The 13041-nt window shown below is 38.1% G+C and overlaps 1 protein-coding gene and 1 pseudogene across 5 annotated transcripts in view; both read left to right on the forward strand.

The window, feature by feature from the left end:
- Window positions 1-13041, forward strand: part of MYO5A (myosin VA) — a 196112-nt gene that overhangs the window by 12150 nt on the left and 170921 nt on the right. The gene's annotated exons all lie outside the window — the stretch shown is intronic.
- LOC118542638 (26S proteasome complex subunit SEM1 pseudogene) lies at window positions 2743-6092 on the forward strand (annotated as a pseudogene).

Genomic DNA, 13041 nt, shown 5'->3' on the forward strand with positions numbered 1-13041 from the left:
GACCACACCTTGAGCAGTGAGGCCATGATACACTGGGCTTTTCCTGATCTGCCTTCATCCTGGGCCTGCCTCCTGTCTCATTTTCCCTCCTGGCATTCAGGTCTTCACTTTAAGAGCTCTCCAGGTTGCCTTCTTCCTGCTTTGCAGCATTCCCCTTGGCTGGCTTTCTCCACTGTTTGTTCATGAATTATGTCTTTCAGATCCTAGTCTGTCTAAGATGTTCCTGAGTGTTCTTATAGAACGTTCTGTCTACATCTGTCCTGACACAACACTGCATTGCATATGTTTATCTCCTGAGGACAGGGGAAATATCACATTTGTTTTGTTTTAGTAACAATTTCATTGAGATATCATTCACATACATTACAATTCATTCATTTAAAGTGTGTAATTCAGTGGTTTTCATGTTTTTTGACCTAGCATATAGGCTAGTATTTAGTACATAGTAAGTAACACCTCCATGATTGAATGAATGAATGAACTAGAAGGCGTTAAAAGTATCATTGGAAAACACAGATCTTAACATGCTGCTCTCCAGCTTAAAAAACTCTGGCTGGTCCCCAGCCCCTCCTCCCCTGCCCTGTTTATCTACTGTAGAATCAACTCATTCCTTATCTTCACATTTAAGACTCTTGATCTTTTTCTTTCTTTCTTTTTTTTTTTTTTTAAAGATTTTATTTATTTATTTGACAGAGAGAGACACAGCGAGAGAGGGAACACAAGCAGGGGGAGTGGGAAAGGGAGAAGCAGGCTTCCCGCCGAGCAGGGAGCCCGATGTAGGGCTCGATCCCAGGACCCTGGGATCATGACCTGAGCCAAAGGCAGACGCTTAACGAGTGAGCCACCCAGGTGCCCCTTGATCTTTTTCTAACCCTAGTCTCTTGGCTTGATCTTTCACAACATGGGTTTCCCAGACTTTATATGTAGCAATCATCTGGAATGCTTTTTAAAATGTAAATTTCTGAGGGGCGCCTGGGTGGCTCTCTCAGTTAAGCATCAGACTCTTGATTTCTGCTCAAGTCATGATCTCAGGGTTGTGGGATGGAGCCCTGAGTTGGGCTCCATGCTCAGTGGGGAGTCTGCTTGAGTTTCTCTCTCTCTCATACCCTCTGCCCACCCCAATAAGAAATAAATCTTAAAAAAAAAAAAAGTAAATTCCTTAGTCTTGCTTCCAGAGACTCTGAGTCAGTAGGTTTGGAAGTCCCAGGAATCTGCATTTTTTTTTTTTTTAAAGATTTTATTTATTTGACAGAGAGAGACACAGCAAGGGAACACAAGCAGGGGGAGTGGGAGAGGGAGAAGCAGGCCTCCCGCGGAGCAGGGAGCCCGATGTGGGGCTCGATCCCAGGACCCTGGGATCACGACCGGAGCCGAAGGCAGACGCCCAACGACTGAGCCACCCAGGCGCCCCAGGAATCTGCATTTTTTAACCAATGCCCTAAAGGATTCTGATGCAGGTGGTCTGTAGAATTCCACTCTGGAACATAGAACCAACCTTGCTGCTTGAGCCAGTATTCCAGCTTTGCCTGACTTTGGACTTTGTCTACCATATTTCCCTCTTACCAGAATCCCCTACCTAATAAATGTGCGGTAAAAGTTAGCTGATTTAAACTATTTGTTCAGTGGTGGTGGTGGTGAGTCTTTTTAAAATTATAAGACTGTATTACTGTAGATACATTGTGGGCCATTTTCCCCCTGGCTATCCTTAATGTTTCACTTTTAATAGAAAACCTAGCACATGGAAGTGACCCAGTAAATCTTTTTGCTATTTTTAAAGGCAACTGGAAAAACTGCCTCTCTTATATTAAAACTAAATTGAGAATCTTCTATGGTGAAAGATGTTCCATTACCTTTACTAATAATAGATGTGAAATAGTGTAAGAAATGACTTGCAAAATTACTGTGGGAACTATTTTCCTTTTAAAAAAAATCTTTTAAAGAAAACTGCAAAAATAATAAATATTCAGTGCAGATCCTTGGCAAATTCATAAATACAAAAGAAAGAATTGCATGTAATCTCACTGTCCTCACATATTCTTAATATTTTGATGTATGTCCTTCTACTTTTTTCCTATGTATATTTTCTCCAACAAAATGGTTTATTTTGTGCATACTATTTTGTAGCAAGATTTTTTTTCTCTAAGTAGTATATTATGAACGTTTTCCCATGCCAATACATAATTTTTTACAGTATCTTTTTAATGGATTCAGAGTGTTATATTGCATGAGTCAGTCATATGTTAGTCAACCAGTCCACTATGGTAAGTTCCAACTTTTTGACAGTTTACATTTAAATTGAAGAGAACCAAAAGCCTTTGTGTGTTCCTTTAAAAAGAAATCAATTGTAGTAGTTAATGAATTTGACTATAATTAACAGAACATCCCATTTTTCTACATAACAATATTGGTACAAAAACTTGGTGATTATCATATCAGTGTTAAGAGGATTATTCTTATAAGAGTTTAAAAGGACAAAAAAAAAAAAACAACAAAACCCACAGGAATATCAAAGCACTCAGGAATAAATTGTTTTTTTTTTTTTTTAAGATTTTATTTATTTGACAGAGAGACACAGCGAGAGAGGGAATACAAGCAGGGGGAGTGGGAGAGGGAGAAGCAGGCTTCCCGCCGAGCACGGGGCCCGATGCGGGGCTCGATCCCAGGACTCTGGGATCACGACCCGAGCCAAAGGCAGACGCTTAACGACTGAGCCACCCAGGCACACCAGGAATAAATTCTTAAATGTTTGAAGTCTCGGAGTGTGCCAGCCACAACAGCCCACTAGAAGGAAATTCTCCAGACTATAGACGTAGACAGATCAAGGTTATTAACCAATGGGCCAGGTGAATCAAGCTGTAGGTTAGCTCCAGCTTGAGAGGACAGTGGATCCCTTTCTCTGCCAGTATTTTGGAAGCCATATCGTAGGTGGGATGAATTGTAGTGTAATCTACACATTAATATACTTGCTTTTTCTTGTTAATCAAGGAGACTGTCCCTGACTACTAAGAACCACTCAGGATTTGTCAAGCCTCTACATCCATATTTAATAGCAGGATAGCCTGGTTATTCAGAAACTGTTGGCTGTAGAAATGAAAATGTTGACTTAGGCTAAGGGAGAAGAAATAAAGCAGAGGTTGTTATTCAAGAAAAAACACATTTACTAAATCAAGAGAAGTAATGTGGGAAATAATCTCTGAGACCTTAGATTGAGCTCTTTAAAGCTCTGAAAAGGAGTCTTTTGGATAATGTATTTCAGTTAAGCCCCCTTGGTTTACAAATACCGTAATAAGATGTTTCTTATAATGAGCTTCTACCTTAAATGTTTGGGATATTGGTCAGGGATCCTTAGGGGCCCAGTTCTTGAGATATCCAGTCCCTGGGGCAGAGGTGGCATGTTGTGGGGTGCAAGCATTTTCTAAGTCTGTGTCAGGAGCAGTGCCTTAGTCTTAGAATAATCTGTGGACCATGCAGACTTTCTTCTATCACTGCCCGCTGGAGTTTGAGATCTGTTTTGTCTTTGGAGCTAGAGGCTCTTTCTGAGCCTCCAATGTGGTGTGTTTAACAAGCATCTGGACAAAACCTGTAGTGTGCAGCTTAACTGGTTAGAGTAAGGATTGGGATGTGTCATCTGAGTTGATGAAAATCTAAGTGATGGGGACATTTAAGTCAGTAGCAATTTAACAAATCTGTAAGACTTGGTTGTGATCTGTACCATTCTGTATATGGATTCTTAAATTCTTAAATTAAATTCTAGATTCTTAAAATAATTATGTTCATAAGGTTAATCATCTCCTGTATTCTTATTTGGCTTGCTTGTCTATTGGTTGTTTTTTCAGGATTTTGTAAGGTAACTCTCATAGACTATGGTGAAATTTAATAAATCTGAATGAGTAGAGGCCAAATTATTTTAAAATATGTGGGTGAAATAGATGGAGTAGTACCACTCTATATTATTCCAACTTGAAAATTTCTTCTTTTGGGCAGCAGTTAAGGTTTTATAACTATGAAATTACATAGATTGAGTTTATTCAGAATGTGGTCAATATAATAGACCAATACAGTCTCAAGCAGAGCACTGGATGCTTTCGTGCATGCTTTTCACTTTAGTCAACTCCGTACCTTTGGTTTCAGTCTTCCTGCCATAGCACAGTGATATCAGATGCAGCTAGAGCTTAAAGAAGAAGGGTCATGTTAATTAATTCCAGTGAAACAAAAACTGCCTCAAATAATTAATGGAATAACAGTCTCTTTAAAAGACTGTAGAGCTTTTTTTTTTTCTTTCCAAGGACTAGAGAAGGAGAATGGCACAAATTGTTCACGTGAGATCATTTTAAGCTATTGATGCATCTTACAGTCCTCATCTGATGTTTCTGATTTCAATATGAATCATTCAGGCCATGTAGTGATTTTTTTCTTATTTTCTCTTGAGCCTCTCTGACTTCAGTGACAGTGTTCAAGAGAGCAACCCCATGAACTTTGGCTTTGTCGGAATCTAAAAATGGTCTCCATTTTATTATTTTATTTATAGTTGTCATATTTTAGTTTAAATATAGTTGACCTAGCAAGTAAAAATTTGTGTGTACAAGTAGGGTGGCAAATACTAGGTCAGGTTGCCTGCTGGGTTATTGTAGGGAAGAAAAGGCTATGTATGTTCTCCCATCACGTTTTCTTCAGTGGATCTTACCATTATGGGGTTTGATTTTTTGTTTATTTGTTTGTTTTTTTATCTTTCAAATAGTTAAGGAAAGAGGGATTAATGGACAGGGATAGTTAGAGTTAGGGAAAACCAGGTCAGGAGATAAGTAGGAAGATCCTTTCCCATATTGTGATTGTCTTTGTTTTCCAACCCAGCATTGGAAGCTTTCATCTTATGACCTAACCTTCAAGGATACTGCCTTCAAGCAAACTAGAAAGTTTAATCTACGTATAATTTTAGTAGGTAAAAAGGGAATAAGAGGAAATTAACATATGATGTTTTTTTTGACAAATAAAAAGGTCTGGATTTTATTATGTGTTGAAAATATACTGAAGATCTTATGCATGTTTAGGAGCTCAATTTCTGGAAGCATAGTAATAAAGATGTAAAGAAAAAGGGAACAAAAATGTAAAAAAAAAAAGAAAAAGAAAGGCTAAAAAAAGGGCGGTTTGAAATTGGGAGATTTGGGTATGATTACCTGAATGTGTATTACCATGTATGTGTGGGGCAAACAGGGTTCTGTCCTAGGAAGGGAAACAGCCCTATAACTCAGGGAACCAATGACTTATCTACAAATAATATTGGCCATCGTGCTGTAGAGGTAGGAAACTCAGAGTAGGTGAAACAGAGGAGGCATTAGAACAAACAGGTCGCGTATAGATGTATGGTTATGTTTCTGCTTTAGTCCTTTGTACTTTGTGTTGTGATGTCTATTTTGGTTGGTTGTTCTCTCAAGTTAGTTGTAATTTTTATCTAAGATTTCTGAAACTAGCTACAAAATCTGTTTGGATTACCTGATTTTTTAGGTTTTTGAAAAATGTGATTGAAACAACTTTGCCGTGTAGGGATTTGTGTGAACCAGATCTACTATGAAAAGAAAATAGAGAAAAGACTATTTACATCATGTAAACAAGAGTTAAACTTTATGCTCAGAGGCGGCAGCGGGGTTGGTGGCTTCAGTGAAGAAAAGTGAGAGTTCCAACTTTCTTCTTGGCCTGAGAGGTTTTTGGTGCCAAGGGTCACCATGTCAGGGAAAAAGCAGGTTGGGTAGACTTGGGTCTCTTAGAGGAGGACGATGAGTTCAAGGAGTTCCCTGAGGAAGACTGGGCTGGTTTAGATGAAGATGAAGATGCACATGTCTGGGAGGATAATTGGGATGATGACAACATAAAGGATGACTTCTCCAGTCAGTTATGAGCTGAACTAGAGAAACATGGTTATAAGATGGAGACGTCATAGCATCCAGAAGAAGTGTTGAAGCAACCTAAACTTGAACTGTTTACTAAATTCTAGGACAGAGAACCCAGGATGGGACACTTAAAACAATACGGTTATTTCATTACCTGCTTGGATTTATTTTTGTTTTTGTAACACAAAAAAATAAATATTTTGATCTTAAAAAAAAAAAGAATTAAACTTTATGCATCTGAATGATTAAATAACAGGTACATAAAATGAATGGGAAATACTTGAGAACAAATAAAACGTAGCAAATAATAATGTGATGTGGTTAGAAGCATGATCTCCTGTTTTAGGCTGAGCTTCTTCCTGTGTGACCTGGCAAATTAATGAATGTACTCACCTCATAGGACAGCTGAGAGGTTTGTAAATCACACACATATATGTGTAAAGCACTTAGCTTACTACTTGGCACATCATAATGGAGTCTGTGAATATTAACTCTTAGCTGGTATTATTGGCTTGTCTTTTTTTTTTTTTTCAAGAGAGAGAGAAAGCATGAGTGGGGAGGGGCAGAGGGAGAAGGAGAGAGAGATCCCAACCAGGCTCTATTCTCAGTGCAGAGCCTGATGTGGGGCTCAATCTCATGACCCTGAAATCATGATCTGAGCTGAAATCAAGAGTCTGATGCTTAACCAACTGAGCCACCCAGGTGCCCCTATTGACTTGTCTATTTTAAATGATTTGTAAAAATTCACTTGCTTAAAAAAAAAAATAGTCCTAATACATCTCTCCTTATCATACTCTTAATGATTTTGGAGGGTTTCAAGACATGAGTTATGAACACTATTACAATTTTCCCTTTATTCTAGATAGGATTTGGCTAGCGATTCTCTTTCACATACAGTCTGTCTCTAACTCCACATTGTCAGCATCATCTGCCATGGCTGTAGCTTTCATCCCTCCCTTCTAAATTTCTCCATCAGTATTCTCAACCTTTTTTTTCTTCCGGAAAGAGAAACTTATTCTAAATAAGGGCTCTTAAAGGTCCTCCACGCTGTTGTAATTAACTGGGTAACTAGCACTTTATGCATAATATAAACATGTCATAAACTATTGGTTGAATCTCAAAAGCCAGTCCCAATCCCTTTTCTTTTGCCCATATAGAGGTTTACAAGACAAACATTCCCTTTTCTCACCTTTTTTTTTTGTTTTTTTTTAAGATTTTATTTGAGAGAGAGAGCGAGAAAGAGCACAAGCAGGGAGGAGAGGGAGAAGCAGGTTCTCTGCGAGCAGGGAGCCTGATGTGGGGCTTGATCCCAAGACCCTGAGATCATGACCTGAGCCGAAGGCAGACGCTTAACCAACTGAGGCACCCAGTTTTTTTTCTTACTTTTTTTGGAAGTTAGAGCTAGCTGTGTAATTCAGTTCTGGCTAATGTGTTATAACCAGAAATCTTTTGGAGGGCCTCTACAAGGAAAAAATTGCTTTTCTGGTAGAAGGAACAAGCAAGAGAACAGTTTGGATGCATATCCTTTTCTTTATTCCATTCTGAAATGTAGACTATGATGTATGGAGTTGTGGCAGCAAAGTTGCCGTCATGAGGCAACATCCCTAAGAATGAACTTAACAAGCTGAGATGGTAGAGCAGAAAGATGAAGAGTCTGGTTTCTTAATGATATTATCGAGTTGTCAGAACAGCCCTGAGAAAACCTTCTCTGGACTTTTCTTGATAAGTCCTACCAGTTTAAGCTACTAGGTCAGACTTTTCTGTTCCTTGTAGCTGAAAGCATTCCCAACTTAAACAAGTTGTAACAGCTTTTATAATGTGAATGAAGTCAACATAAAATTGGGAGACATTTGTCTAATCTGTACAGGGTTATTTATACACAAAATAAATGCAGGTAACATGGGAATATGACAGAATCCAAGAGGTGAAACATCTTCTGGCATTGCAAAACATGGGTAGTAATATCAAATAACCTAGTCCTAGTCATAATTTCTAGGTTGTCTGGCTACCTCCTGAGTCCTTTCCGACATTTTCTGTGGCTTTTCAAAGTCTTGCTTTCCTCAGGCTTAGAATCATGACATGACAGAGGCAAGGACTGAAGTTTGAATAAGAAGGGAAAAGCTGGGTCTGAGTGAAGGTGAGTGGGTGGGAGATTTTGATTAAAAGATGAGTGTACAGAGACCACGCCAGTCTTCCAGACTGGCTTGTTCCTCAGGTGTCTTGAGGTTCAGCATTCATGAATTTCAATGGGAGGAAGAAGAGAACAAGACATTCAAAGACAGAGGAGAAGCCCCAGCAGCAGCTGATGCCGCTGAAGGCCTAGAAAAATGAAAAGCCCCTTCACCTTTGGGGTTCAGTTCTATTTGGTCTCTCAACTTTTACATGCAGTTTATGGTAAATCCACACCAACGAGATGTTTCACCCAGCCTTACTAAATTTTAGATTATCTAGTGGCGTTAAGATTTTTGGTGAGTTTGTCCTTTTGGTGTGAACACTTAAAGTAGAGGTCGGCAAGGAAGGAAATACATGTGAGAAACTACAGAGGACTCCTGCAGAAAAAAGTAGTTAGAAGATTAAGAAAATTTGATGAGATTAAGATTAAGATAAGATTAAGAAATATGATGCGATGAACATGATAGTGACATTTTCCACTGAGGTTTTATCATTTGCTGAGACTCCCGAGTCAATGCCTCTTTTGCCTCTTTTTAAAGCTAATCATAAAAGAAAACACTAACTCTTTGTGTAGCTGAGGAAATAAATGAGCCAAAATATTGTCTACCAGTGGCACAATGAGAGAATTATGCTTTAAATGGAGGCTGACACGTGCAACCTCTTATACACGTTCTTCTGTCTTTTACATTGACCAGCAAGCTTGGTAGCTTCATTGTTCTCTCACTAGATGTTTGGAAATGGCTGGCCTTATTGATCACACATTTCTGTAGATGCAGCATGGCCAGAGGATGTTATTTCTGGTACAGAGTGAGAAAGAGTTTGTACAAGCACTGTGGGCAGAGCCACTGTACTGTTAGATTTAGACCTTACGTAAAGGAGATAACAGAGTAACCACACACTCGGCTTCCCACTCAGCCCTCGTTCTCTTGTTCAACATTAGACTCCGTGCTTTTGAGCTTACTAGAATCCATGCTGTCTGGTGTTCTGTGAATTAAAAAAAAAAAATTCAGTTTTAGTTTACATACATAAATACTTTCTTGACTGCTATTATAAAAGATAACAGCATTTCAGGGGCGCCTGGGTGGCTCAGTTGTTAAGTGTCTGCCTTCGGCTCAGGTCATGGTCCCAGGGTCCTGGGATCGAGCCCCGCATCGGGCTCCCTGCTCGGTGGGAGGCCTGCTTCTCCCTCTCCCACTCCCCCTGCTTGTGTTCCCTCTCTCGCTGTGTCTCTCTGTGAAATAAATAAATTAAATCTTAAAAAAAAAAAGATAACAGCATTTCATATTGACATGAATAGATGGGCTGGATATAGTGTTAAGTAAAAAAGAGCAAATGCAGTATATGTGCATGGAGGTGTGTGTATATGCCTGTGTTCTGGAAGAGTTTATCCTAGACTATGTAGATTACTGAAAACAGTTATTTCTAGAGGTGTAATTATGGGAGACTTTCACTTTCTAAGTTATCCATATCTATAATGTTTAGATTTTTATATTCAGTATATGTTTCTTTTGTAATTAGAGAAAACAAATATTTTCTTTCTTTTTTTAAGTAGTGTAAACAAAAATGTTTCAAAGAAACATTTTTCAAGTTAAGAAAAGGTGTCTGATGGTGTATATGTATATATAATATATATAACATATTAAAATAATTTTTAATGTATCTCAGCATTGTTCTCTGCTTTCAGAACTGAGAGGTCTCATTCCTGATCCTTTTTTAGTGTTGGAATTAGCATCTTGGATTAGTTTTGAATTAAGCACATTTTCCAGGTGTGGGGAGAGAAAGAGGAAGGCCGCCTATACAGTGTGATTTGGAGGGTACTGACAGGATCTACAAATAAAAGAAAATCCACAAAGAGCTCTCCCAACTCAATAAACTAACAAACAACTTGATTAAAAAATAGGCAAAGGATTTGAATAGACATTTCTCCAAAAAAGATATACAAATGACCAGTAAGCACATAAAAAAATATTCAACATTGTTAATCATTAGGGGAATGCAAATCAAAACCACACTAAGATAATACCTCACATCCATTAGGACCTTTATTATCAAAACAAAAACAGGGGCACCTGGGTGGCTCAGTCGTTAAGCATCTGCCTTTGGCTCAGGTCCTTCCTCCTCAGCAGGAAGCCTGCTTCTCCCTCTCCCACTCCCCCTGCTGTGTTTCCTCTCTCGCTTGTGTCTCTCTCTCTGTCAAAAAAAAAAAAAAAAAAAAAGAAGAAGAAGAAGAAGAAGAAAAAACCCCAGAAAATAGCAAGTGTTGTTGGAGAGGATGTGAAGAAATTGGAACCCTTATACACTCTTGATGAGAATGTAAATTAGTGTGGCTGCTATGGAAAACTGTATGATAGCTCCTCAAAAAAATTAAACATAGAATTACCATACAATCTACTAATTCCACTTGATATATAACCAAGGGAATTGAAAATAGGATCTCAGAGAGATATCAGTACACCCATGTTCATAGCAGCATTATTCATAAAAGCCAAAAGATGTAAGCTACTCAAGTGTCCACTAATAGATGCATGATACATACATATATGTACACACATACACACACACACACACACACAATGGAATATTATTCAGCCTTAAGAAGGAAGTAAATTTTAACATAAGCTACAACATGGCTGAATGTTGAGGACATTATGCTAAATGAATTAAGCCAGTCACAAAATGATAAATACTATATGATTCCACTTACATAAGGTACCTAGAGTAGTCAAATTCATAGAGACAGAAAGTAAAATGGTGGTTGTCAGCAGCTTAGGGGAGGGAGAAAAGGGAGAGTTCTTGTTTAATGGGCACAGAGTTTTGATTTTGGAAGATGAAAAAGTTCTGTGACTGGGTGATGGTGATGGTAGTGTAACAACGTGAATGTACTTAATACTACTGAGATATAACTTTAAAAATGGTGAAGGTGGTAAATTTTATGTTATGTACACTTTACCACAATTAAAAATAATGATACAAAAAGAAAACCCCTCAATGCCTCAGAATTGTCTCTTCTAAAGCTATTCCTATGCATTTTTTGCAAGTTGTTATTTTGAGAGCATAAATATATTTAATGTCTTATGGTGAACAAGTGTCAGTCCTTTCTTCAGTGAGAATGAGACAGGTAGGTAGAGGATACATCTGGAGCTAGGGATAAGGAAAATCTGCTTTTAGTATTGAAAAGGGTAAAGAAAGGAAGAAATACTTTGGGCCCCTAACAACAATTTCAGTTATATTACAGTTTTGCCTTTTCCTGGCTCAGCCCCACAGAGTCTCAAATCCAATAGTGTCTCCCCTGTTTTTATGAATCTTAGATGATATTTGACCTGTGAAAAGCTTTATCGAATTTCAGACTATGTACCTGAGCCAGCAAGACATTTGTAGAGATTCATCAAATCTTTATCCATGCTTTTTCATTAGGGTTTAATACAGGTGATTCTTTACATAGTAATCTTAGTCTATGGCTGGTATTTCTTAAACATCAAATGAAAGACAAACCTTAAAGGAAAAAGAATATAAACAATTTAAACTTCACTGCAGCAACAACAAAACTAAATGCTATAAATGACATCTGTGTACATTCTTTGAAATTTGTTGAGACTTGCCATGCCAACCTCCCATTGTACCTGCCACTGGATACTTTTAAGGCTTTTCTCTTTGTTTTTAGTTATCTATGTTTGTTTGGATTTACTATGATGTAGCCACACATGGTTTTCTTTTCATTTAGTCTTCTATGGGTCCTTAGAGCTTCTAGCTCTAGCTTAATGTTTTTCATCTGTTTTGGAAACTAGTATTTGGAAACTAGTATCTCATACTCAGATACTAGTTCTGTCCTATTCTCTCTGTCCTTCTGGGACTCAGCTATATATAAGTTAGACCATTTCACTTTATTCCATATGTCTCTTGATTCTCTTTTCTCTATTACTTTTTCTGTTTTTGGCTCAATATGGTTATTTTCTGCTGACCTTTCACTTCACAAATCCTCTCTTCTGCTGTGTCAGTCCTCTAGTCCATCTACTGAATTCTTAATTTTAGTTATTGTATTGTTCAGTTCTAAAAGTTCTACTTGCTGGGGCGTCTGGGTGGCTCAGTCGTTAAGTGTCTGCTTTCGGCTCAGGTCATGATCCCGGGGTCCTGGGATCGAGTCCTGCATCAGGCTCCTTGCCCAGCAGGGAGTCTGCTTCTCCCTCTCCCACTCGCCCTGCTTGTGTTCCCTCTCTCGCTGTCTCTCTCTCTCTCTCTGTCAAATAAATAAATAAAATCTTTAAAAAAAAATAAATAAAAGTTCTACTTGCCTTTTTAAAAAATAAACTTAAGTTCTTCGGAAAAATTATCAACTATTTGCATATCTTTAAATATATTAAACATAGTGCCCATTTTTTTGTTGAGGTATAATTGACATATAACATTTAGTTTCATGTGTACAACATAATGATTCAGTATTTGTATATATTGGGAAATGATCACCACAATAAGTCTGGTTAACATCCATCACCATGCACAATTACAATTTGTTTCTTCTGATGAGGACTTTTAAGATCTACTCTCAGCAACTTTCAAATATGCAATATAATATTATTAACTATAATCACGATGCTGTACATTACATCCCCGTGACTTATTTATTTTGTAACTGTGAGTTTGTACCTTTTGATCCCATTCACCCATATCACTCCCCCCTCCCTCGAGGCAACCACCAGTCTGTTCTCTGTATTTATGAGCTTGGTTTTCTTTTTTATTTTTTTTAAAGATTTTATTTATTTATTTGAGAGAGAGAAAGAGAGAGAGCACATGAGAGGGGGGAGGGTCAGAGGGAGAAGCAGACTCCCTGCTGAGCAGGGAGCCCGATGCGGGACTCGATCCCGGGACTCCAGGATCATGACCTGAGCCGAAGACAGTCGCTTAACCAACTGAGCCACCCAGGCGCCCTTCTTTTTTTTTTTTTTTTAAGATTTTATTTATTTATTTATTTATTTATTTATTTAATTGA

Source organism: Halichoerus grypus, chromosome 8 (assembly GCF_964656455.1).
Source record: "Halichoerus grypus chromosome 8, mHalGry1.hap1.1, whole genome shotgun sequence".
NCBI classification, from domain to species: domain Eukaryota; kingdom Metazoa; phylum Chordata; class Mammalia; order Carnivora; family Phocidae; genus Halichoerus; species Halichoerus grypus.